At 43.8% G+C, this 26,418-nt stretch overlaps 2 long non-coding RNA genes across 3 annotated transcripts in view; one reads left to right on the forward strand and one right to left on the reverse strand.

The window, feature by feature from the left end:
* LOC143837030 (uncharacterized) overlaps positions 1–9,487 on the reverse strand; it is a 28,513-nt gene extending 19,026 nt beyond the window's left edge. The window contains exons 1-2 of one of the 2 annotated variants that reach the window (XR_013230896.1): positions 9,125–9,487; positions 8,454–8,524 (exon numbers count right to left, since the gene is read on the reverse strand). This is a non-coding gene — a long non-coding RNA (uncharacterized LOC143837030). Of the gene's footprint in view, positions 1–8,453; positions 8,525–9,048 lie in introns of both variants that reach the window. The other variant, XR_013230901.1, reaches the window with a different exon arrangement.
* LOC143837135 (uncharacterized) lies at positions 1,332–26,197 on the forward strand. Its single transcript, XR_013230928.1, has 3 exons — positions 1,332–1,380; positions 24,604–24,687; positions 25,758–26,197. It is a non-coding gene; the product is annotated as an uncharacterized LOC143837135 (long non-coding RNA).
* Positions 26,198–26,418: the final 221 nt, after the last annotated feature.

The following is a 26,418-nucleotide window of genomic DNA, read 5'->3' on the forward strand; positions in this document are numbered from 1 at the left end:
CTTTTCGCCACCAATTACCTCCACAACTGAGCGTCCTTTCGGCTTTGGCCCAGTCGCTTCATTCATTCTGGTGCTACTCATACTAGCCGTCTGCTCATCCCCAGTAGCATTGGTGCTCATCCCCTCTTGATTGGTGCTTGATGGTTCCTAAGGATTCCAGCCCTTTCCTGATCATTGGAAGGGCCAGCACTTCCTGACTGAGGGACCCCCTCAAAGTTTCCTTTTCAACTCTACTATTTTTATTCTCCTTCTGACACTTGCAAATAACCATCTCTCACTTCACCACCTCTTCTCCTACACACTCAGAGAGAGAAAAATTCCTAAATTTCAGATTGAATTTGTTGACACTAATGACATTGAAATTAGATGTTTAAATTTATCATTTCCCAAGGATTAATGCTTTTCTTATACCTCCCATTCATCTCCTTTGGGGGGGGGGCTGCAAATAATTCAAGACATTAAAGGAAGCCTTCAACTCAATAAATTTGCAGAACAGACTACTTTTATATTACTCCCAGTACAACCCTTTGCCACTTGATTTCAAGTTATGTAAACTGCCTCTAGACATTTTGTCATCTGGAAATGCTACACTCCCTTGACCACTACTGTGACTCTCATAAACCTCTATCTCCTCTCCTCTTCCCTCTCTACTCATATAATCCTAGTTTCCTGCTTTTGCAGACTGTTAGCTTCACATAATAGGAAAACCCATCAAATAGTGCATACCTCCTATAATGTTTATAAACATACAGTCATTGTTTCTTTAAGTATCCTTATATATATATATATATATATATATATATATGTATGTATGTATGTATGTATGTATGTATGTATGTATGTATGTATGTATGTATGTATATATATATATATATATAAAAATCAAAAGCCAGCTTTTTGGCTATTATTGTAAAAATTATAAAAATTATACTAAAGGGCCAAGTCTTACCAACTTATTGTATTGTTAATGAAGTCCTTCAAAAGGATCTAAAATAAAATAACACTGTTTTAAAATTTATAGATTTATAAATCTATTATCATTTGAAAATATTGTTTGAAAATATTAATCCTTAAGTATAATTTTTATAATTTTTACAATAATAGCCAAAAGCTGGCTTTTGATTTATATATATATATATAAGGATACTTAAAGAAACAATGACTGTATGTTTATAAAAATTATAGGTATGCACTATTGCAGACTGGAATAATGACTGTGTTCAGTTAAATATGTTCTCTTCTGTTTTGTAAAAATGGTTGATAAGCCTGTATTAATTGTATGCTTTTATATTTTAGAAAAACAACCACTGAGGAAAACCCAATTGAAAACGGTTCAATCTAGAGGCCGTTCTGGAATGGAGCCTCTTGTGGCGCAGAGTGGTAAGGCAGCCAGCCATCTGAAAGCTTTGCCCATGAGGCTGGGAGTTCAATCCCAGCAGCCGGCTCAAGGTTGACTCAGCCTTCCATCCTTCCGAGGTCGGTAAAATGAGTACCCAGCTTGCTGGGGGGTAAACGGTAATGACTGGGGAAGGCACTGGCAAACCACCCCGTATTGAGTCTGCCATGAAAATGCTAGAGGGTGTCACCCCAAGGGTCAGACATGACTCGGTGCTTGCACAGGGGATACCTTTACCTTTACCTTCATATAAGAAGAGATAAGAAACGTTTATTTGTATTTATTGTGAAATTGTTTAGTATAGCCCGGGATAGGTTCTACTCTGATGAAACAAAACCTGAACAGGGATTTCCATGGGATGAAGAGCTCGAGAGCAGTGCTCATAGGCCTGGCCTCAAATCATTTCCAGAGATTAGAATTATACTCTTACATGAGTACAGAAAAATACACGTAGCGATGCCTGCAGCAATGCTTTCTTTAAAAAAAATTTTTTATTCAATTTAAGGGAGTGGGTAGGCGAAAGGAAGGGAACAGTGGGAAGTATGAGGGGGAAGGAGAGGTGATACATAGCCTTCTGGGTACAGTCTCATCCCTGACACACAGTTTACTATGTACTCAGTGGCAGTGGTTGTATATTTTGACATTCCCTGCATTGCTGAAACTTCTCCAGTGATTCTTTATGTAGCAGGCTCCTCAGCTTCGCCATCGATGCAAATTTTCCCATTTCATGATTTTCTGCATTAACCCATGTATTTTAATCCAAAACTTTTGGATTCATACACACACCACATATGGTAGAAAGAGCCTATAGTTTTTTGACATCTCCAACACCTATTGTCTGCCTTAGATGACATCTTGCCTATTACTTTGGGGGTGATATACCATCTATAGAACATTTTAAACCAACCTTCCCTTAACGATTGGCATTTTATTAGTTTAATATTTTTGCCAAAGTTGTTCCCATTCCTCTAACATTATTTTTTGCCTGAAATTCTGCATCCATTTGGTTATGCAGTTTTTTAGTGGCTCATCTTCGGTTTCCAGTTTAAGTAAATATTTGTAAATTCAACCTAACAAATGGGGTTTATGTATTTTTATTAACCTTTTGAATTCAGTACAATTTTGAGTTGGTTTTCTGAGCCTCCCACCTCTGAGTTTAATCTTGAAATTAATTGTCTATAAATGAGCCAATCTAAATTTTTGTAATCTTGTTGCATTCAAGAGTAGTCCTTCATTTGTCCTTGGGTTGATATTGGATCTAAATATCTCATTGCTCCTAGCTTCTACTGTTGAATTTGTTCAGCATAAGCTTCCGCCTTATGATTTCAGTAAGGAAATGTTAGGATTTATTCTTTCTTTGTATTTCTTCAAGATTTTTAAAAGAGCAGCTCTTATTAGGTGGGTTTCCTTCTTAGATTTTCCGTGGTCATGGGGCCAAAGCACATTCTGCAGACCTTGCTTTAGGCTGACCTTCTCCAACATAAAGTCTCTTTTGAATGGATTATTGATCCGTTCTATAATCCATATCAACACCACAGCATGATAATATAGTTTTAGATTAGGTATTCCCAGGCTTCATCTTAATTTGTCATCTTGTAAAATCCTGATGGCAATTCTAGGTCTTATTCCATATACATTTATTTATTTATTTTTGCCAATACTGGTGTTTTATCCTTAATGTCCAGGGGAAGGGATTGGAATAGAATTTTGGTTAGTATTATCATTTTGGGTAGTATTATCATTTTTATGGCCAGTATTCTCGCTGACTAAGTCAGATTTTTAGACTACCTCTCCAGTTCTTCCTTGATTTGACCCCATGTCTTAGTATAGTCATTTTGAATTGTTTTCTTGAGATCTATATCCAGATATTTGATTTCTTTTCTGTGTTGACATTGCAGGTCATTGTTTCTTGCATTTCAGCACTTTTTGGTTGATTTTTTTGTAAGTAGGAGAATCTTCATTTTAATTCTATTAATTCTATTGCCAGAAACCTAACCAAAGTCCATTAAATGATTCATCACTCTTGGTATGAATTCTTCATGATTTTCTAGGCTTAATAGTACATTGTCTGCGTAGCTTCTTATCTTGAATTCTTATTTTCCAGCTGTTATTCGCATTACTTTTTTCATATGCTTTTATTTTATGTGCCAGTGCTTCCAGTACGATGTTAAATAGGAGCAGCCCTGCAGCAATGCTTTCTGATTATATTCCAACATCTTAATAAACTTTCTTTTTAAGAAAGCAAAATAGAGAATTCACTTAGAATATAAGAGCAATAATCCTATTTTGAGCCCAAGGACCACCTTTCCCAAATAGATCAATTAGAAAAGAACTCCCATCAAGCTGGTGCTTAGCAACAATAAGCATTGGCTAGGACAATAGCCAAATAAAGGGGCCTTGTGACTCTTGTAAATATTTATGAATCTGAGAGGCAGAACAGGGAGCCTATGAATGATCAAAGTCACTAGGGATTTAATTATTAACTCCAGTCAAATATTTGGTATTTGTCAGGCTACCTTTGGCATTGAGAAAGACTGTCACTGCTAGCTGGGTTAGTCAAGCAGAAGACCAGAATGTCAATCCTATGTTAGGAGGCTGGTAAATCCACAGGTTGGTGCATTTAGTTGGCATCCTCTGTCCTTTCAACAGAGAAAAGCTTCCCCCCCCCCCCCCAAGACACAGCAGAGAGCATAAACAACTGCACTGGTCCTTAGTATGCATGCTGCATGCTGACCACAGCCTCATGTTAGCCATACACTAAAAAAGCCAGTTTAAGGTCAATGTCCCTTCCTTGCCTCTCTGACATCACACTAAACCAAGGCAGAGGGAACACAGCACTTTCTGTTGTTTGGAGGACTGTACCTTGGGAATTCTGCAGACAGAGGCTCTGCAAACATGATGCCTTTTGACAAGCAGACATGCAAGAAGATATGGCCACTCCAATGCTATCACCTAACATCTCCACAGTTTACTTGGCAAAAGAATACCCCAGGCCTTTCTGATGCAAGTTTCAGTTCCAGGAGTGTGTCCATGTGTGTGTGTGTGGGGGGGGGGGTAACCACTAAAGGAGCATTTTTATGCAAATGAACACTCAACAGAAATTTACATAGAACTTTCACACGCCCAGTAGTTGAAAGGGGGGAAACACCCCTGTGAGAACCAGGAATGTGGGGGGCAGAAACAAAAAAATCACCTTCCAGCCAGCAACAAAACACATCCTGCCCACCATTTCTCTAAATGCACATGCAACTAAACCTTAATAAGAAAGACATTTGTAATCCTGTTTTAGTCCTGGTGTCTAAGCCATCTATATATACCAAGACAGGAAAGGCAGAAGTGTGAAGCCAAGGCTTAGGATGTATGAGGTCCCTCGTCCAAGCCTTTCACGGGCAATCTAAAGTACATTGTTGGAAGGATCAGTGAACACATCTAAGATTTTACAACATCAAACCTAATCACTGGGGTGAACTGCCCGTACTGACTGACTCACAGACTCCAGTTATTTTGCTCACTACCTCCCATATGGCCATCCTTTCACTGAATTCATAAGGTTCATTACTGTTGTGTGTAGCTATCCCAAGTATCCTCTGATCTGCATTGGTCCTTCCCATCATGCATCCTGTGAGCATTGTGCCATGGTGACTTCACTTCAGGGTACAAATTCCAGAAGTGACATTGCAGTGTTGTGCAAGGTCATTTTGTCAGGTATCCAACAAATCAATCTCCCAGGGTAGCTGGCATTGGAAACCATTCACATGTTTATAGAACAGCATCTGCAGGTGACCTCTAGCTCTTACTACATACAATTTTTGGTTTAAACCAATGTAATTCTTGTACCAGGCCTATTTTATGGTAATCTGAACCAAAGTAGTAGAGACTCAAAGCCTTCTTTCAGGGAAACTGTGCTCAGACTAGAGCTACCAGCCTTCAAGGGGGACTGGACACCTCCTGGAATTACAACTAGCTTCCAGATGGTATAGATTTATACCCTTGAGGAAAATGTCTGCTTTTTTGGGGGGAGGGGGTAAACTTTATGAGATTTGCCACCCCCCTCAAAGGCCCTTAACACCCAAAAATTGCCCTCCACAACAGGCACCATATGAGGGAGGTGGGGCAGAGCATGTTTAGAGAGAATTGTGTCTGGCTCAATATCACCCACAGGCTACATATGGGGGAGTGAAGAATCAAGCATGATTCTACAGATCAAAGTCCGCTGCTTTTAAGCTCTAGACCAGGGGTAAAACTGTGGCCCTCCAGATGTCCATGGACTACAATTCCCAGGAGCCCCTGCCAGCGTTTGCTGGCAGGGGCTCCTGGGAATTGTAGTCCATGGACATCTGGAGGGCCGCAGTTTGACTACCCCTGCTCTAGACTCTGCTGGCCCTCAGAACATCTGTTTTGCGTGCAATGAGTGCAAACTGAATGTCTTGCATCCTCAGTCAAAATGGCTGGGTAGCTGGTAATGTAAAACAGGGGTAGTCAACCTGTGGTCCTCCAGATGTCCGTGGACTACAATTCTCATTAGCCCCTGCCAGCAAACACTTATGGGAATTGTAGTCCATGAACATCTGGAGGACCACAGATTGACTATCCCTGATGTAAAAGACCACAAAAGCCCATTCCACACAGCAGTAGCCATGCTCGGCTGCCGCCAGTCTGTTGCTGCAGAACTGCATGCTCTGCAGCATTCTGTGTCCCCCCAGGAGATGTAACCATGGCAGGAAGCTTCCACCATGTGGGGAGTGGTGGAGGGGTTGTTATTTTGCAGGAAGGTGGGATTATGGTCCCATGCAATCCTACCTTCCTGCAAAATGAAAAACAAAAAACACAAAAAACACATCCTAGTCTGCTCCACAATTCCATGAAGTGCCGCAAAGCTGTCCAGGGTACTTTTTGCCTCCTGCTGGCCTCTGTAAGGTAGCAAAGAGCCAGGCCTAGGCCAAGGTTTTCCCGTCCAGATGGGCCTTCTGTGGGACAGGCCCATTGGCTCCCACAGCGACAAAAGGGAACACAGAAGAATCCACATTCTGTTAGTGTGGGACTACTTAGGGCCTAATCTGTGCCAGGCCTGGGAGGGTGGCAGCCTGGCAGTGATGTCGTGTGGATTAGCACTGGATCTATACTGATGCTGGCCCTCCTTTTTCTGCCCATGCAGAATATTAAGGGCTGCCCCTCTCTGGGGGGGCTTGGAGATTTTCCAGAATTACAACTAATCTGTAGCCTACATTTCCCCTGGAGAAAATACTTATTTGGATTATGAATTCTACAGTTTTTTATACCACTGGGGCCTCCTATCCCCAAACCCTGTCTTTACCCCCAAATCTCCAAGAATTTTTCAACCTGGAATTGGCATCCCTAATAAAGTAAGGGTCAGTTTCATGGGTTTCTTTCCCACAAAATTAATAGGAGGGCAGAATCAACTCAGAACAGAAAAAGCTCTGGAATAATGTTCTGATTGTATACCTTTTTTTGCAGATGGATTTATTTGCTGAGGATACAGAACTCCTAAATATTGGAGAGGATTGGGGGGTGGGGCATGCCATCTATTCACACAGCCAGACCCATTGGTCTGCACTATATGTATATGTATATGTGTATGTGTATGTGTATGTGTATGTGTGTGTGTGTGTGTGTGTGTGTATACCCAAAGTCCCAAAGTGGCTTGCAAACACCTTTGCCTTCCTCTCTCCACAACACACACCTTGTGATGTAGGTGGGACTTAGAGGCCCATTCCGCACAAGGACCAATGTTGCCAATTGGTTCCTGAAAGCGGAAATGCTATTTTTAATAGTGCAATCTCGGCGTTACGCATACCTGCCTTTGTAGTGGAATCCAGTAGCGTTTCAATCGTTTCCCACAGGTTTTCGGTCTTGCAAAAATCGCTATCCAGGAAGCGATTTTTTCTGTGCTTTGTCCCGCCCCTGGCCGTCAATCAAATGAACAGCCAATGGGTGGCTGTTATCATGCTTCCGAAAAGCCCCTTTCCCTTTAAGAACAGCTTTAAAAAAAAAAAACACACACGTTGCAACGAATATGCCTTGATTCCTCCTAACACAGAGACCCATCTAGTTGGCAGCTGGGGTGTGAGCTGGCGAGTCATCATTACCATGCTCCCCCGAGTGAAAAGAAAAATCCCCCCCCCCTGCATGGGTGCGATTTTTGGCCGAAAATAAAGGTAACTTGCAAATGGGGCTGTGTTGTGCTTGGGGACTTAGGGGAGCTTTAAAGCACTTCTGTGTAGGGACTGTAGCTGGAGAAGCCTCGCTGGGTGAATGAAGGCTCACCGGTTCATTGCTTTCTGCTCGCTCCGAGAAAAAAAATGGTGATCGCTTTGCCAGAAGTTTGCCGGAGAAGAGAGCCAGGGGGAGGGACTTTGCTGGAACCGCAACAATGGGAACGCACAGGTCTTTTTCACTACTGTTGCAGATTGTTTGCAAGAGTGTAGCGCTTTTCGGAGGGTGAATCCACTTTTCTGGATTTCCCTTTAAGTGCTACAACAAATCGCTTTTTGCAGGACTGTTTCAGGAGTGTGGCAGATTGTGTGTGACGTCATGCGTAACTGCAAATTAGTAGCGTTTACAATTTGCAAGCCTTTGGCAACACTGAAGTCGTGCGGAATGGACCAGAGAGTTCTGAGAGAACTGCGACTAGCCCACGGTTACCCAGCTGGATGCATGTGGAGGAATCAAACCCAGTTTTCCAGATTAGAGTTTCTCATGCTTTAACCACTACACCACAGTAGCTCTAAGGACTAAGGATGCATGATGGTCAAGTTTCCTTCAGATTGCTTCTGGATTTTCTTTGTTTGGAGAGGGTTCTCTGAAAATTCTCAAGAAAGAACAACTGGCTTTTGCTGCTTTTGCAAGCAAATGGCAGAAGTGCCCCAATCTTTTAGTTCCCAAGTAAAATTTTAAGAGGAAGTATAATAACAGAAGAATTTGTAGTAACAGAAAAGTTCTTCTTGCAGGCTTTGTTTTGAACTGGATTTTTTTTTAATCTCCTGAGCATACCTGCTAGAACATGTTTTCCAACTACCAATTCAACCAGAAGCCTCACCTGCCAACATTATTTCTTCTGATCAATCATTAAAAGGAGAAGGGTGCTGTCCTTTTTTGCATTTTCTTGCGCTAGAAAGAGAACAACAAAGGTGGGTAAATAGACTAACAGCAGCAACAACAATAATGATGTGCTGGGCACATGCTGTGACTTGTCACTGAAAATGATGGACACGATTGTGCTTTAATATCTTAAGCATAGCAAACTAACAGGGATATCCAATTTGAGGTATAGGGTTGCCTGCTCTGGGATGGGAAATACCTAGAGACTTTGGGGGTGGAACATGGGTGGGCAGGATTTGGGGTGGGGAGGGACCTCAGTGTTGTTTAATGCTATGCAGTTCACCCTCCAAACCTGACATTTTCTTCAGTGGAACTGATCTCTTTAGTCTGGAGATGAACTATAATTCCAGGTCCCACTGGTGCTCCTATTGAGGAGGCTTGGATACTGAAATACCCAGTATATTTTAGGTCATTTCTGTGCTGTCTTTCCATACTAAAAAAACAGACAAAGCTGTGAAATAATACAAACACATCATAAGAACATCAATACACTCTAAAACAATGATAAAACAGCATAGTGGTGCCAGTCTGACCTTTTGAGGAAGTGATATCCATAACCAGGGAGCAGCAGTCAGAAAAGGCCCTTCCTTGAGTCCCCCTCAATCTCACCTCAGACAATTATGTTCCCACAAGAAGACTTTGGTGATAATTCTTCCACTCATTCTCTTCCCTTAGCATTCCTTTGCCTTCTAAGGAATTCCAAATTTTCTGTGTATTGGGTCCAGAGAAACATAATTAAGGGGGGAATCCCATGATACAGTTCTGCAAATATTTGTATGAAAGCTTGCACCAAAGTCCATCTGGTGCTACGATCACCTTTAGCCAGTCTCATGGTTTGATCTGTACAAGGATTTGTTATGTATGGCAGCCGCACAAGCTGGCATGATGCTTTTCTACAACCAGTAGCACCGTTCATAGTCTAGGCTTGTGCCAAAGGCAGACACTGTTCACTGCTAGGACTGATTCCATCTTGGAAACCCTCCTCTTCAGCTTGTCCTTCACTACAAGTTAGGAATGACAGAAACCACCTGAAACATGCATTCACTCCATTATATTGTTGATTCAGTGGCCTGGCAGATACTTGATTGTTTGGGGCTCCTGGGCAAACTGATTTGTCTCACACCGATGACTTATGCTTGGCCCCTCTGCCAGGGGGAAATCTCTTCCCCAACCTCAGCAGCTAGACCCATTGAGACATGATGGTTCCCTTTCATAGACCCATTAACTCCTTTGTCTAAGCCTATCAGTACCCAATTCCAGACATGGCCAGGGCATTGCCCAACATCTTGATCTATGGAAAATTCCATCATGTGCTCACCTGGGTTATATCACATAGCCCCCTCCCGAAAAACATCCTTAACACGCCCGCGGGCAATTGGCCCGGCCGATTCCTAGGCTGCTGAAGGAAGCAGAGCGCGGCTCGCAGTTGCTTCCTTGAGGGCGGCCTGACGCGTTGGGAGGCGCGAAGCGCCTCTGACGCGTCAGGCCGCCGGCAAGGGAGTCCCCGGCAGCCGCGCAGAGCGCGGCTGCCGGGGGCTCCCTGCCTGGAGGGCTGAAGTGTGAGAGGCGCAAAGCGCCTCTCGCCGCTTCAGCCCGCCCGCAAAGGGAACCCCCGGCAGCCGTGCAAAGCGCGGCTGCCGGGGGCTCCCTGCCTGGCGGGCTGATGCTGCGAGAGGCGCGAAGCGCCTCTCACAGCATCAGCCCCCTGACACACGGAGCCCCGGCAGCCGCGCTCTGCACGGCTGCGGAGGCTCCGTGGTCTAGCGCCCGCTGCATTTAGCTGCAGCGGGCTTGATTACTAGTATATAAATAATGACTTAACAAAGCCACCTCATTCTTCTGATCTGGGACCCATTCAGACCACCCTTCATACCACTGGCTGGCTGTGTTGTATCTCTGCCTCTACACTCTACAGGACTGGTAAATATACTGACTGCAATTCTTTCTCCTCTTTTATTTCCTATCCACTTGACTGTGAGTGTGCTAGACCTATTTCTTTTTATTATTATCCTTCCAATAAAGATTGTTATTAGTTTACTATAACTATTTGTGTCTGCTTTAAGTTCTTAAGGATGTTATCACCTCATAAACATTGGCAAATAAGCCATTTAGCTACATTATCACCTCTTGCTAAGCAAATTCCCCACTGCTGAATATACATGTGTCACAGGACATGTGTGTAAGTGTGTTTCTGGTAACAGATTTGTGTACATGAACTTTTGTGCTAGTGGAAGAACATTTTTCTCTAGCAATGTTCTAGTTTGTAGTATGAAACCACCCTTATTTGAGTGGGAAACACCTTCAATATCTAGGAGGGCACTTTTGGATGTTGTCCTGTGTCTTAGAAAATGTCTTTTGATACAACCTGACAGAGAAGAAAAAGATTATTCCCTTCATCCTTCTCATCAAGCAACCCAATTGCTCAGCATGCCATCCATGTCAGTTCCTGCTGAGGGAATGCTTTCTCAGAGACAGAATATGATAAAGTACAAAGGGTTTATTGAGGGAAAACAAAATGTTTTCTGTGGGATTATTGGAGGCTCAGTGAAAAATCTAGCGGTGGTGCTACCCATGTCAAGCAGAGGTGGCACAATGAATAGAGGCTTTAACTCAATTTGGTGAGCTTACACCTGACCAAACAAAGGTGGAGCCAGACAGAACTACCTTAACGTGCTGAAACAGATGCTTTTTTAAATGTCAGGATATAGTATTTCAGTGTCTTGAACCACAGAATGGAAAGCAACATGAAAGTCCCAAAGTAAGCCCTAAAGAAATAGCAAATACAGTGTGGTATTTGAAATCTATCTTCCCATATTTCTATATTTGCAGCCTTTATAGCTATTAAGACTATGTCTCTGCCTTGGAAATGTTTTGCTTCAGAAGTATGTATGGCATTCTTTTCCATCAGCCTGAGTCACTAGACTGTGCCTATTCAAGAAGAGGATTCTCCATAGTTACCAAGCACCTGTTTCAGAGCTGTGCTGTATATAGACAACTGAACAGCTCTCAGAGAAAACAGCATTTTAATGATCTAGAAGTAACCAAAATATTGTCAATGTAGCCTGCAAAATGAAATATGGTCAGGTAGGTCCCCAGCAGGACAGGGAAATGAATACTATTTCACAGAGCCCCATAACAGTTGTGTGGCTGGACTTAGACTTCTGCTATGGTCAGAGGGTTCCTGATGGCAGCTCCATTGTCCACTGACTCTTGGAGCAGCTGCAGGAGAAAAATGGAAAAAAACAGAAGTTTACCAGTGCCTGTACATCACATCTGAGTACAATCTGGAAGTGACAATTGCTAGGTCTAAGAATCAGTGGAAATTCTATGGTAAAATCATAGCACTTCCAGAAATTCCTACAGCTACCCTGTGTCCCTTCCAAGCTGTTCCTGGAAGTGATGTCTAGAAATCAACTATGTTAGCTGTGCCTTGCCCATCAACCATGTCCCTGGCCCTAGACCTCCTGCCATTTGCCAGGCTTGGCCTACTACCCATATATGAGAGACACCCACCACTCACTGGTGTTGGGACTTATTTATTTGGGATATTTCAAGGCAGCCTCTTCAGAGCCCTGCTTGGAGCAGCTTACAACTAAAACAATATCTTAACACCGCCCGTGGCGCCGCAGGCACCACGGACTAAATAAAGTGATAAGGGCTTCTGGGGCGGGATGTGTCCGGGATGAGGAAGGGTCCGGATTGGACCCTTCCTCCGGACAGACAATCGGAGGGACCAATCGGCAGGTGCAAAGCGCCTGCCGATTGGTCCCTCTGATTCCCAGCCCCAGCAACTGTGAGCTGCGCCTGATGCCTCTCGCGAAGCGCCTCTCGCTGCGTCAGGCCGCCGCCTGAGGGAGTCCCCGGCAGCCGCGCTCCGCTATATAAAACTGGTTGTTTAAATAAGAGCATAACTATCAAAGTGCAGTGCCCCTCCCCTCCCAACCCAGACAGATTCTCCAGAAGAATACTATGTCCAATGATGTTGAAAGCCACTGAGAGGTCTCAAGCAATCCACAGGCTCTCCATTCCCTCTGTTGGTCTCCCAGCAAAGGTGGTGACTTCTGTCCCAAAACCCAGGTCTGAATCCAGATTGAAAGGTATTCCATTTGCATGAGCTATGCCTGCTCAGATTTAGGTTCCTCCTGAGCACCTTGGAGGAAGGGCAGGAGACAGACAGACAGACAGACAGACAGAGTGAGCATCCTCTCCTTTTCCCTGCTAAAATTCTTTGGGTTTTTCTTTTTTAGAACAGTTGCTTGAAAGGTGTGAGAGGTGAAATGTGGTGTAATGTACCTTCTAAGGAATGTGCTGTTGACCTGTGCAATCAACATTGCCAGCAGCTTTGAGAGGTGGTGCAATGAATGACTCAGAGTCTGCCAAAGCTCTCTCCATAGACTATCTAGAAAAGCTGTTTTCAGATAGACATTTGTAAACACTGCTGTGATGTGCCAATTTTTCACACTCCTTCTGGTAAACATAAGCCCATCTCGATACAATAAATATTTATAACAACTGGAACAAATAGCCCTGTCCCTCCTGCCACGTGCAAATGTATCTCAGAAAAGAAGACATCTCACACTTCAGGGCCTTAAACGTTTCAATATGAGCTTTTCAAAAGCTTTCCCCCACATTACAGTAAAGTGAAATGAACCCATAAGACAATAAGCCACCAAACTGAAAAAGAATGAGTTTATAATTATTAACAGGCTAATAATCTCTTAGTTCCTAGAATGGAGCAAGAGGCTGTGACAGATTGTGTATGTCTCATCCTGTTTGCCATTCTTCAGTCCTGAAAATAATTAAAACATACTTCATTATCCAGTATGGTACATTTTCCTCCCATAGTGTTTTCATCACTATATATTTCCTTCATTGTTTCTTTGTGTGACTTCAAATCCTTGTTGGCCAGTTGGAGGCAGTTGCAAAACTAGCTTATCCTGATGAAGGTTGTCCTTGACATGGATGCATTCATTGTTTGGGGATAATTAGTTATTCTGATTGATTCTGTGGTGTTTAACAAATATAATTGCATTTGACAGCAGAAGTCAGTACATGTCACTGTACACATTGTAGTGTACCACAGAGTCCTACAAATAAAACACAAACATGATCATGCCTTGCACTGTATGTTTGCAGTCCACATGCACATACATTAACCACTGAAAATTGCATTTCTTTCAGAAAATCAGCAAGGAAACTATACCATGAAATTATAATAAGATCTTGCTGGATTCACATCATCCAAAAATCTACTTCACACAGCAACCAGCTGTGCAACAACCAACAGAAGAAAAGTGTAGGTTTTATACCCTGCTTTTCTCGAAATTAAGGAGACCCCAAATGACACAATAAGCTTAGAATCATGGAGCTGAAAGGAGCCTCCATAGTCATTTAGTCCAGTGGTCCCCAACCTTTTTATCACCGGGGACTGGTCAACGCTTGGCAATTTTACTGAGGTCTGAGGGGGGGGGGTAGTCTTTTGCCGAGGGATGTTGCTGCCGCCACCTGCGCCCCTGCTCCACTTGCTTTCCCGCCAGCGCCCCTGACTTCCTGTCACCTACGGGGGTGCTGCCAGCAGCACCTGCACAGTGCCATGCTGAGGGGGAGCCCCAGCCATGGCGGCCGCCGGAGAACACCAAAGGTGAGCCCACAGCAGAGTGGCAGGGCAGCCCCCAAGGCAGCAGCCGGGAAGGAGGACAAGGAGGAGCCGCAGCCCGGTACCAACTGATCTATGGACCGGTCCCGGTCCCTGGACCGGGGGTTGGGGACCACTGATTTAGTCCAACCCCTTGCAGAATGCAGGAAACTCACCTGCCAACCCCCACAGTGACCCAATTCTATGCGCAGATTATGCACCCCCCCCAAAAAAAAATCCAGAATCCCTGGCCAGTCTAGCCTGCAAGAAATTTGCCTCCAGACTCCAAATTAGCAATCAGCATTTCCCTGGGCATGCAAAAAAGGGCCACAAGAGCCAAGCACGGACACAGTCCTTTCTGCCTAAGCACTCACAATCTGCCTAAATTCACAGAATCTGCATTTCTCTTAATGCAGATTAAATGGCTATCTAGCCTCTGCTTAAAAACTTCCAAAGAAGGAGAACCCACCACCTTGTGAGGAAACCTGTTCCAGTGAGAAACCACTCTGTCAGGAACTTCTTCTGGATGTTAAGCCAAAAACTTTTTAAAATTAATTTCATCGTTTTGATTCTGGTCCAATCCTCTGGGCCAACAGAAAGCAACTCTTCTCCATCCTCCATGTGACAGCCCTTCAAGTTCTTGAAGATCATAGTCTTCTTCATAGTCATATGAAGATCATAGTCATCTTCTCTCCAGGCTAAACAGAGCAAGCTCCTGCAACGTTTCCTCATATAACTTGGTCTCCAATCCCCTCACCATCTTTGTTGCTCTCCTCTGGACACACTCCAGTTTGTCTACATCCTTCTTCAGTTATGGTGCCCTAAACTGAACACAGTACTCTAAGTGAGATCTAACCAGAGCAGAGCAAAACTGTACCATCATCTCACATGATCTGGAAACTATATTTCTTTTGAATCAGTCCCAAATCTCATTTGCCTTTTTAGCCACTGTGTCACACTGCTGACTCATGTTCAGTGTGTGGTCTAATAAGACCCCTAGATCCTTTTTGCACATATTACTGCCAAGACAAGTCTCCCCCATCCTACAATGATGCATTTGATTTTCCTACTTAAATGCAGAACTTTATTGAAATTAATTTTAGTTCTGTTTTCCAGCCTCTCAAGGTCATCCTGTATCCTGATTCTGTTTTGTCCTCCTCCCAGTTTAGTATCACCTGCTAATTTAATAAGCACCTTCTCTATTCTTTAAGAGCCTCTTGTGGCGCAGAGTGGTAAGGCAGCCGCCTGAAAGCTTTGCTCATGAGGTTGGGAGTTCGATCCCAGCAGCCGGCTCAAGGTTGACTCAGCCTTCCATCCTTCCGAGGTCGGTAAAATGAGTACCCAGCTTGCTGCTGGGGGGTAAATGGTCATGACTGGGGAAGGCACTGGCAAACCACCCCGTATTGAGTCTGCCATGAAAACGCTAGAGGGCGTCACCCCAAGGGTCAGACATGACTCGGTGCTTGCACAGGGGATACCTTTACCTTTACCTTTTACTATTCTTTCATCCAAATCACTGATAACTATATTGAACAACACAGGACCCAGGACAAATCCCTGAGGCACTCCAGTTGCCACTCCTTTCCAAGAGGATGATAAACCTTCACTTGCTTTCCCCACAACAGGCACCTTGTGAGAAGGTGGGGCAGAGAGAATTCTGAAAGAACTGTCACTGGTCCAAGGTCACCCAGCTGGCTTCATGTCAGCAAGTGAGGGATCAAACCCAGTTCTCTAGATGAGAGTCTACCACTCATAACCAGTATACCATGATGGCTGTTGGCATAGAGGCCATGATTTTCCACTGGGATTGCCTTCTAGCACTGGTTGTTTTAGTCAATATGACTAGTAGCCATCAACAAACCTATCTTCCATGAATAATTCTAATCCTGTTTCAAAGCTATCCATTCTTGTGGCCACCATTATACCCACTGGCAGGGAATCTCACAATTCAATTAGTTGTTTAGTAAACAAGTATTTCCTTTTGTCCAACCTGAATCTATTGCCCATCAACTTCACTGGGGTTCTCTGCTTTTCTCACTGGTGATACTGAAAGGTGGCTTACAGCACTGTCCCCCTCTCTATTTTATCCTTCCACCAACTCTGTGACGGGTGAAATCGTGTGACTGTCCCAAGGTTATCTAGCAAGTCCCATTGCTGGATGGGGATTCAGAGCAGGTCCTAGGCTCCAACAAAGAGAGCTTTGACTCTTGAAAGCTTACACAGCCTGACAATCTTGTTTGTCTCTAAGGGGCTACTTGACTGGTATTCTTTAGACCAGGGGTAGTCAACCTGTGGTCCTCCAGATGTCCACAGACTACAATTCCCATGAACTCCTGCCACTGTTTGCTGGCAGGGGCTCATGGGAATTGTAGTCATGGACATCTGGAGGATCACAGATTAACTACCCCTGCTTTAGACAGTTCCACAGTAAACCAGCATGGCTGAAAGTGTTGGCAGAGTTTTAATATGCAGAAAGAGCAGAGCACCAGGTTTCTTAAGGAATAAAATAGTTTTTATTCAGAAGAGAAACAAATATTCATAAAAAGAGAGACAGAGTTCTAACAAACTATTCTAACTGTTATCTGTAGTTGTTCTATTGTTCTGGAGGCAAGCAGGAAGGAAGCGTGTAAAAAAAAAAAAGCAGGAAGTTACCTGTTGAGACAGTCAGGACACCGGAAAGGGACCAAGCCCTATGAAGATAGGTTGAGGGACTTGGGAATGTTCAGCCTGGAGAAAAGGAGGTTGAGAGGGGACATGATAGCCCTCTTTAAGTATTTGAAAGGGTGTCACTTGGAGGAGGGCAGGATGCTGTTCCCGTTGGCTGCAGAGGAAAGGACACGCAGTAATGGGTTTAAACTACAAGTACAACGATATAGGCTAGATATCAGGAAAAAAAATTTCACAGTCAGAGTAGTTCAGCAGTGGAATAGGCTGCCTAAGGAGGTGGTGAGCTCCCCCTCACTGGCAGTCTTCAAGCAAAAGTTGGATACACACTTTTCTTGGATGCTTTAAGATGCTTAGGGCTGATCCTGCATTGAGCAGGGGGTTGGACTAGATAGCCTGTATGGCCCCTTCCATCTCTATGATTCTATGATTCTATGGAGGAGATATGCTAAGTATGGATCTCCTCCAACACCCCCTTTTTATTCTGCTCAGATATGCACACAGCAGATGTTGCATATTCACCAGAAAGATTTTAGTTGCCCCTCTGACCACCACACCTCACTGGCAGTAGTGTGAAGCCTTTTTTTGTCTGAAGCATTGTCATTGGTGAGAAGACACACAACCTTTCTTGGGATGATACTGTAATATTGGAGGAGATCCCCCTCCTCCCCCAAAGCAGTCTGCAGTACAAGTGCTAATCTGGTCATCTACTAATTACACAATATATAATTGCTAGCAATGTATCACCTGCTAGAGAGATGTCACAGATAAAGGATAAAGAAAAAGTCACTCTTTCCTTCACTGAAAGGAGCTTTGCTTTCCACCCCTTTCCTCATTAGGGCTCTTTTGCCATTGCTGCTGCATAGGAATATTACTGCATTTGGATGGCATTAAATGGCAGGAGAACTCCGGCTCAATTTAAAAGCTGTAGTTTCCTTTACAGATTTTTTTTTGCCAGGTTCATCTCTCAACAAACTAGATTTCCTAGAAAAGTGAGTGGTGGGAATTCCTGCCAATCCCCCCCCCCAACATTCTACTTTTGTGTGTGTAGCAAATCTGGAACAAGACTGAAAAAACTGTAACCATTCCACTTCTAAGAAGAAAAATTGACAGACATTCCATCTTCACCAGGGTAACAGCAGTATAAGTTTAATTCAAAAAAATCAGGCGACTTTTAGACTAACTTTTTGTCAATTTTGCCTAATTTTGCTATGAAACTGTAGCTAGACTCACCTCAATGCCCACTCCAAGAATTCTACCACAGGGGCTATTTTTTTAGAATGATTAAATTGGTTAAAAGGCAGCCAAACAAAGCTGGGTTTGCATAGAACTACCAACCACATCATGTTAACACGTTCAAAGCCAGAGAGACAATGGAGTTCCAAATAAGGGTATTTTGGTCTTCAAAAAAGGAGGCAGCAATTTCCACTGACACTCCTTTCCTCCTGCAGATCCCCACTTAGTCTCCAGGATCTCCAGGAATATTTTTTCCAAGGGACTAAATGGACTGCAATGGAAGAGGAAAGTTGAAAAGATACAGACACAGGCCAATAGGACTCAGTGATTTGCATCTGACTGCACTATATTTAGAACAGCAGCTGCAAAAATTGTTATCAAAAGAGCCCTTATTAAAAGCCAGGATCCCAATGGAGAGACTGCATTTTCATTCTTAGACTCTTCCATGGGCGAGAGGAATGCGGTGGTTCTGGAGAAAATATTGTGTGCATTTTCAGGCACACATGAAAAAAGTACATACATTCATTTCTTGAAGACAAATATCAGTTGAAGCATACAATGGATAGGCAAAACGCCCAAGAAAGAGAAAAGGTGACACCTGCTGAATGTCTGTGCTCCTTCCAGTATCTCAGCATCTATTCATCCGCTTTCTATTTAGACTGAAAGAAGTAATGACAATTTCCAGTGGTTTATTTCAAATAATATATGGCACATAGTTGACTATGCTTCCAACAAGGGCGATTGGGACTTACCCCCGAGCAATTTTGCTGCCGTGGGGAAGCTGACGCCAAAAAATTGCTGTTTGGGGACTACAAGACCCAGGATGCTTTAGGGCTGGCTGGAGGGAGGCAAGTCTGCTCTTCCCAGCCTCCTCTGCTTTGCCCCTATTTGGGAAGAGGCCGAGAAGCTTCGGCCTCTTTCCCACCTCAAACGGCGATGCGGTTGTCCACCCTCCCACCCTGTTATCTATGTTTTGTAATGGGGATGTGATTGAGAATCTAGTCACTTTTGGGGGTGTAAGTTCTTTATATATTGTTATGTGGGCATATATATATGTATTAAGAAAAAAGCAAGGTTGTAATGTTTGGAGACTGGTTGGAAGTTTAATTGAATTTATTGTCACAACTTGTGGTTTTTGGGCATGGGGAGGAACCATTTGTGGTCAATCCCAGCCTGCATGCTCGGTATGCTATAGAAAAGGGGGCCTCCGTAAGAGGCTGTGGGTAAGTGGAGTCAGGCGGTCATCTCTCATGGAGAATGCACCTTTGAGGATAGATCCGCATTTCCAGGTGGCTAGGGACCCGGCAGAGGTTCACGCCTCAACGGGTTCCCAAACCATTTGGTCACCTCCCTATTGTAACCAACAGGTCATTGGGGGCATGGGATCCCGGTGCGAGCTGGAGGGTCCTGTGCATCCCTGTTGGTTTAAAGTTGGCTTCCTGGTGGCTGGTTGGCCACAAGACAGCTGGTTCCGTTATCCCCATGCTGTTTCAACGCTCAATGGTTCATTAAAGTTGTGGCCTGTTTAATGCCAAAAATGTGTGATGTGTTTTTGTGGTGAGAGTATTCACCTGCACAGCAAATGCAATACATGTTATATTCCACAATTTTTTTTGTCTTGTACCATTTCCACATGGGGTGAAAAGGCTGGTCCGGCACTCATATGGCAGTGGTGCTAATCCCTCCTTCCACACCACATCGGCACCAGCCTGACTCTATCCAGAGCCTGGCATGCTTTAAGCCTTAAGCTCTCTGTTGCCTTGGAGAGGCAACTCATGTTCCCTTTTCAGTCATGTGTACCAATGAGGCCTATCCAAATGCAGGTCAATGTGGAAGGGGAAGAGTCAGGCCTTCTAGCTCAGCTCCTCCCTCTCCTACAGTGTCCTGGAAGGGATCAAGAATGCCACTGTCAGCTCCATGGTGCTTTGTGGCAGTGCGGAGCTGACTGCAACATTCTTTTTATTTACACAAAGGTGGGATTGTGTTGTTATACAATCCAACCTTTCCAGAAATAACCCCCCACACACAAACACAAAGAACCCCCCCCCATGTGGCAGAACCTCATGTGGAAGCAAAAATCAGTGGGGGACGGGATCTACCACTGAAAATTGTTCCCCGTGGAGACACACGAAGCAGCAGGGCAAACAGCCCATCACCAACCCCTGGTGCGGCTGCCATCATGTGGAAAAGGCAACAGTTCAGGCACCACACACAATTCTGGTGTCATGAATCTGTTAGTATTGGGCCTTATTGTGAACCTCTCCAGTACTTGAGAGCCAGTTTGATGTAGTGGTTAGGAGTGCGGACTTCTAATCTGGCATGCCAGGTTTGATTCTGCACACCCCCACATGCAGCCAGCTGGGTGACCTTGGGCTCACCACAGCACTGATAAAACTGTTCTGAGCAGTGATATCAGGGCTCTCACAGCCTCACCCACCCCACAGGGTGTCTGTTGTGGGGAGAGGAAAGGGAAGGCCACTGTAAGCCGCTTTGAGCCTCCTTCGGGTAGAGAAAAGTAGCATATAAGAACCAACTCTTCTTCTTCTTCTTCTTCTTCTTGTCGATAGCCAGAATATGCCAAACTCAAATCTGAAATCATGGTTTGAAGTTGGTTTATTAAACACAGTTACTCCTAACTATGGTTTCTCAGGATGCACAAAAGTAGACATTCTGACTTAGCCCTGGCTGGTTGTCTGGTATTGCCTCCACTGCACTGCAGTTTGAGATCCCAGCTGGATCTGTGTGCAGGGAGCTGGAGAAGAACCAGAGGTTATGAAAGCAGCATTTGTTGAAGCAAACCAGGAATGAATGACAGCACACTGAGTCCTGGGCTGAATCTGCACAGAGCTTTTATTCCAGTCCCAGGTTGATTCAATGCCTCCGGTCCACAGTGAATGCGATTTCCATTTTGATTTTGGATTATTTAAATTTTTCATCTTCAACAAGCATGATTGATCCAAAGTGATCCTACCTTTCCCCCGTGATATCCTAGAGTAGATATAATCCTCGATATTTGAAAAATCACCATGAGTAAGCATGCAGCTGTCTGCTTTCCCCAAAATAATTTGCTGCTGAGTCTCCAACGCTGTAGAAAAGCCCTGATTGGCCAGGGCATTAGTTCCTGGTTCCCAGGTTGCAAAGCTTCCCTTAAAGGGGAAGCCCTAACTTCTCTCAGCAGAAGTTCCAGAAGCCCTAACTTATCTCAGCACAGATTTCCCCCTGGGATTCATTCCACCTCCTCTGCTGTCTCCAATCCTCTCCCCCCCCCGCCTCGCCCCCCCCCCCAGGAAAGAGGTTCCTGCTGCATTTGGCTCCCCCTCCCTTCTGAGTTTCCCTAATCACATGCAGAACACTTTCTGTTTCAATGGGGAGGAGGAGGGTAGAGGAAGACCCGAATTCAAATTGATCTGAATTCAGCAGGATCCACAACAGTAATTGCAGAATTAGCCCTGGTTATGCAACCTTATTGTAGTGAAAAGAAAGCATGGTTCCCCAGTAGGACTGAATTGAGCTTCTTTCTTCCTTTCTGTCTCGTTTATTCACACATACATATAAATGGCTTCATTTCTTCTTCACGTGATTACCACAGAGTAAATGCTGAATTCTCATATGGTTTCCACTTAAACACCTGTGGTTGAGTGAAGCTACAAGGTGTTAGGTAAGCTCTGTCTGTAGTGTTATATTTTTTATGACCCATTCACCCTTGCAAGAGAAAATTGCACGTTGAAGCCAGAGGGCTGTAGCTAATTGGTACACATTTGCATTTAAGCAGGTCTGCTCATCAAAACAGGTCCTCAAGTGCAGCATGCTCTGTTTTCTAACAAATATTCAGGACAGCCTTATTTTTTCCCATGGGAGATGTGAAAGTTTCCCCCTGCATTCATTCAAACACACACAAACACAGGAAGCTGCCTTATACAGAGTCAGACCCCTGATCGATCCAGGTCAGTGTTGTCCACTCTGACTGGCAATTGATCTCAGATTGAGATTTTTCACATCACCAGAAGTTTTTGACTGGAAATATGAGTGACTGAACCTCGGGCTTTCTGCATGCAAAAGCCACAGGCCCACAACACCTTCCAAATAATGTGGGTTTAAAAAATATATATATTTAGAGAGAATGAATGCACAGCAGAATATAAATCTGAAAATGAGACAATGCACAACTGTGACCAAATGGAGGAACATACAATCCTTAGATCAAAGGCAGGCACATTTTTAGCACAAATCGAGAATGTACCTGTCTGTGCCGAATGCAACGTACATTATTATTCACTAGAACTGACTACTCAATAGATAGCTAACACAAGCCTGTGTTTCCCAGTGCATGACCTGGGGCAAACACCACAATTCAGCACTTTTCCAGATCCAGCACCCTATGACAAACCCAGTATAAAGAACTAGTAAGCCCCTGCCTTTCTTCCTTTTCTTTCTCTCTTGCTGTTTGGCAATTATGTTTATGGTATTTTACTGGCCTACGTGTCAGTTTTGAGCCACCCCTCCCCCTCTTCTAATAAGCCACATGGTTAAACATTCCCATTGATGTTATCGGGCCAGTGAGCTCAATAACTGCTGCTAGCACAGTTACAGGTATTGTGTTCAGGCAAAACACTCCCTGCCTTGACCTTCCAGGCACAGACATGTTAGAGGCATTGCTGTGATCCATATCGCAAGCACCGAGAGAGGAAAGAAACAGCTCTGCTTTCAAAGTGAAACAATAAGGCAGTGAACTTCTTGCCTAACTGTAAATTACAAACCATTACAGAGACAGGCTGTAAAAAGTAAACAACTGGGAAAATGTATGGCTTGGGTTGGTTAGTTCTAGCCCTGTGCCTGAACTTGACAGCTATGGAAAATTCCATTCTTCTAAGATGCACTGCTTTACCCAGATTTTCCCCCCCACTCAGCACATAAGCACCTGTTCTACAGCAGTAGCCACAATCACATAAGATTTCTGCACAGGAAACAGCATAAATGGCTTTCACCCCCACTTTAGCCCTGAGCCAGCTGAGCATTGCCTTGAGAACTTGACCAAAAGGGACACGGTTTGCCATAACCCCAAACGCAGCTAATCTGGTGAGACCAGCTATGAGGGGTATGAATACTTTCAGAACAGGGACCTCCTAGATATTACCATCCCCATTTTCTGATGAATGGAAGCACTTCACAGGACCACTTCTTGCTTCTAGTGGTGCTAGTGTCATTCAGGATTATTCAGTGTATGAATCCGGTACATTAGTTTTGTTAGTTTATTAACTATTTTATGAGCAGGGTTTCCCCAGAAGCCTTTCTCCAGCTTGGAATGTTAAATGAATCATGCGCACACACTATCAGTGGTCAGCAGACCAAGCACTCTAAGCCAAATTCTCTTCTATGCAACTCTTGTTGATTGCTGTGAAGCCAGGTTAACTGTAATGCCAGGTTCTTCATACATCCACCAAATTTCCTCCTTAATGTTAAATCCTTATTTTCAATGAAGCCCTGTTGAGGATTGTGAATCAGTCTGCATCCTATGATTTGCCTGGATTAACTTCTTTGAGTACCTTCTCTTGATCATTTCTCAAAAATGTTTTGTGGTTGTCATCCTATATCCTGACCAAAACCCTTCTCTTGCTTGCTGGGTGTGTTTGCTGGTATTGAATAATTTACTTAATAGCAAAAAGAGCCTCTTGTGGCGCAGAGTGGTAAGGCAGCCGACATGCTGTCTGAAACTCTGACCATGAGGCTGGGACTTTGATCCCAGAAGCCGGCTCAAGGTTGACTCAGCCTTCCATCCTTCCGAGGTTGGTAAAATGAGTACCCAGCTTGCTGGGGGGTAAATGGTAATGACTGGGGAAGGCACTGGCAAACCACCCCGTATTGAGTCTACCATGAAAACACTAGAGGGCATCACCCCAAGGGTCAGACATGACTTGGTGCTTGCACAGGGGATATCTTTACCTTTACCTTTTTACAATCTCTTAACATATATATTTCAGAAATACATATATATACAATCTCTTAACATATTCAGAAATATATACGTACGTACGTATGTACGTACGTACGTACATGCATACATACATACATACATACATACATACATACATACATACATACATACATACATACATATATACATACTATTAGTGGTCAGACCCCTCCTCACTTTGAGGGAAGTTTGCCCACAAACACCCTTCATCAGCATTGCCTATACCTCACAATTATATTGCTCTGTAGTTGCATTTCAATGCTGGGAATGTAAAAAGTATGTCAGTTTCACAAAAGGCTGACCACCAATCTCTGCATTTACACAGAAAGCAGGCAAGCATACTCTTCAGCCAGATGTCATGCATTTCAGGAGCTATTGGATTCCTCAGATGACATCATCATCAGCCTGCAGGGGTCCTCAGCCACTAGCTTTTCTCTTGAACCCCCCCCCCCCGGAGAAAATGACTATTTGTAATTCAACGGCATACCTAGGAATGTTAAGTGCTCCTTACTTCCTGCCTCACCTACTGAACTTCATTAACATGATTAACATGTTAACATGCCTCCCTGCCTATTCCCCCAGAAGAGCTCTACACTCCGCCACTTCCAACTGGCTGTGGATCCTTGGCCCTAGGTCCCCCACAGACTGAGAGGTTGAACCTACCAAGTGAGTGTCAAAATTACTGTTGTCGAAATACTGGTCTAGTTCTAGTTGGTATGTTTTTGTTTTTATATTGTTATATTGTTATATTGATACTGATACTGTTCCATGTAAATGTTCCAAAATGTTTTCTGTAAACCACCCAGAGCCGAAGAGAAGGGCGGTATAAAAATCTAAATAAATAAACGAACAAACAAACAATGTCCTAGAGATCAGCCCTGATTGCTCTTTAGAAGGACAGATCCTGAAGATGAAATTCAAATACTTTGGCCACCTCATGAGAAGGAAGGACTCCCTGGAGAAGAGCCTAATGCTGGGAGCGATTGAGGGCAAAAGAAGAAGGGGACGACAGAGAATGAGGTGGCTGGGTGGAGTCACTGAAGCAGTCAGTGCGAGCTTAAATGGACTCTGGGGAATGGTACAGGACAGGAAGGCCTGGAGGATCATTGTCCATGGGGTCATGATGGGTCAGACACGACTTTGAAACTAACTACAACCACATGTCTACCACAACTGCAACCACTTCCCATTCTCTAATCCGTGGGTTGTCAAGACAGTATTTGCATTTTTCTGAAATTCAGTCAGTCCAACTAAGCCTTTGTCCTTTTCATGGGAAACTCATCAAGAGTCCACATAGAGCAATCACAGGCATTATTTCTGTCCTGGGGAACCTCCATGATTTCACCCTATGTTTTTTCCATACCAGACAAGAGTATCAATTGCCTCCCAGATTTCTTTATGCTACACTAGCAAGTCCAGTTGTTTTAGGAGCTACAGAGCCAAATCCAGGAACAATCCTGGTTATTTAAGATACATGCAGAACCCCTTTTTGTGTATGTGTTCTCTGGGATTCTTCTCACACCCTGCACCTTCATGCGGGTCTACTTAGCTTCAGTATGTGGATGCATGTGGCTTTTGAATATCCCAAATACACCTAGAACACTGGTCACTTTCACTGTTTCTCGTTGGGCTTCTACACATTGTGAAGGTGGATATACACGTTGTTTTTCCCCAGTTATACTCCCCTGTCACACTGATCTCACTGATAAAAATCATTTTCATTTTATTTCCAACAGGTCGCTGTGACTTGATACACACAGGTGGAAATCCCCTTGTTACCCCTCTTACAAATTAAATTTCTATTCTATTCTAATCTAATTGGGAAACAATACTGTCAAAATAAAGATGCCATGCATGACTTGGGGATGAAACAGAAAGTTATATCCTCAGATTAGATTCTCTGTTTTGCTCCATAATATTTTCCATCTCATTGTATGTCCTCCGCTTCATATCATGGGCTGCCACTATAAGTGGGTGGAAAACAAAGAATGTGATAATATCACAACAAGTGGTAAATAATATTAAAGTGTATGGGAAGAAGCAGGAAAATAGACACTGGAATGCAGTTTTCAATAATGTCCTCATGAGACATGCAGTGTGTTCTTTTAGTCCTGCACTGGAAGCACAATGCTGTTGGTAAACATCAACAACTGGTACAATGCAGATATCACAAAGAATGGGAAAGTAGGTACTGAAACCATTACAGTGCCAGTGACCTGGTGGCTTGCTGTTGTGAAATTGCATCTCTGGAACACTATTCCCCACAACTCACTGAAAGAAGAGCAGAACAACAAAAAACAATAAAAATATGTTGAAAATACACAGTTGGAGTACATGCTATCTCATGTTTATAATAGTGGATTAAAGCAGTGTTTTTCTTTCCTCAACTTTTGCTCT

This window comes from Paroedura picta, chromosome 1 (assembly GCF_049243985.1).
Source record: "Paroedura picta isolate Pp20150507F chromosome 1, Ppicta_v3.0, whole genome shotgun sequence".
Taxonomy (NCBI): domain Eukaryota; kingdom Metazoa; phylum Chordata; class Lepidosauria; order Squamata; family Gekkonidae; genus Paroedura; species Paroedura picta.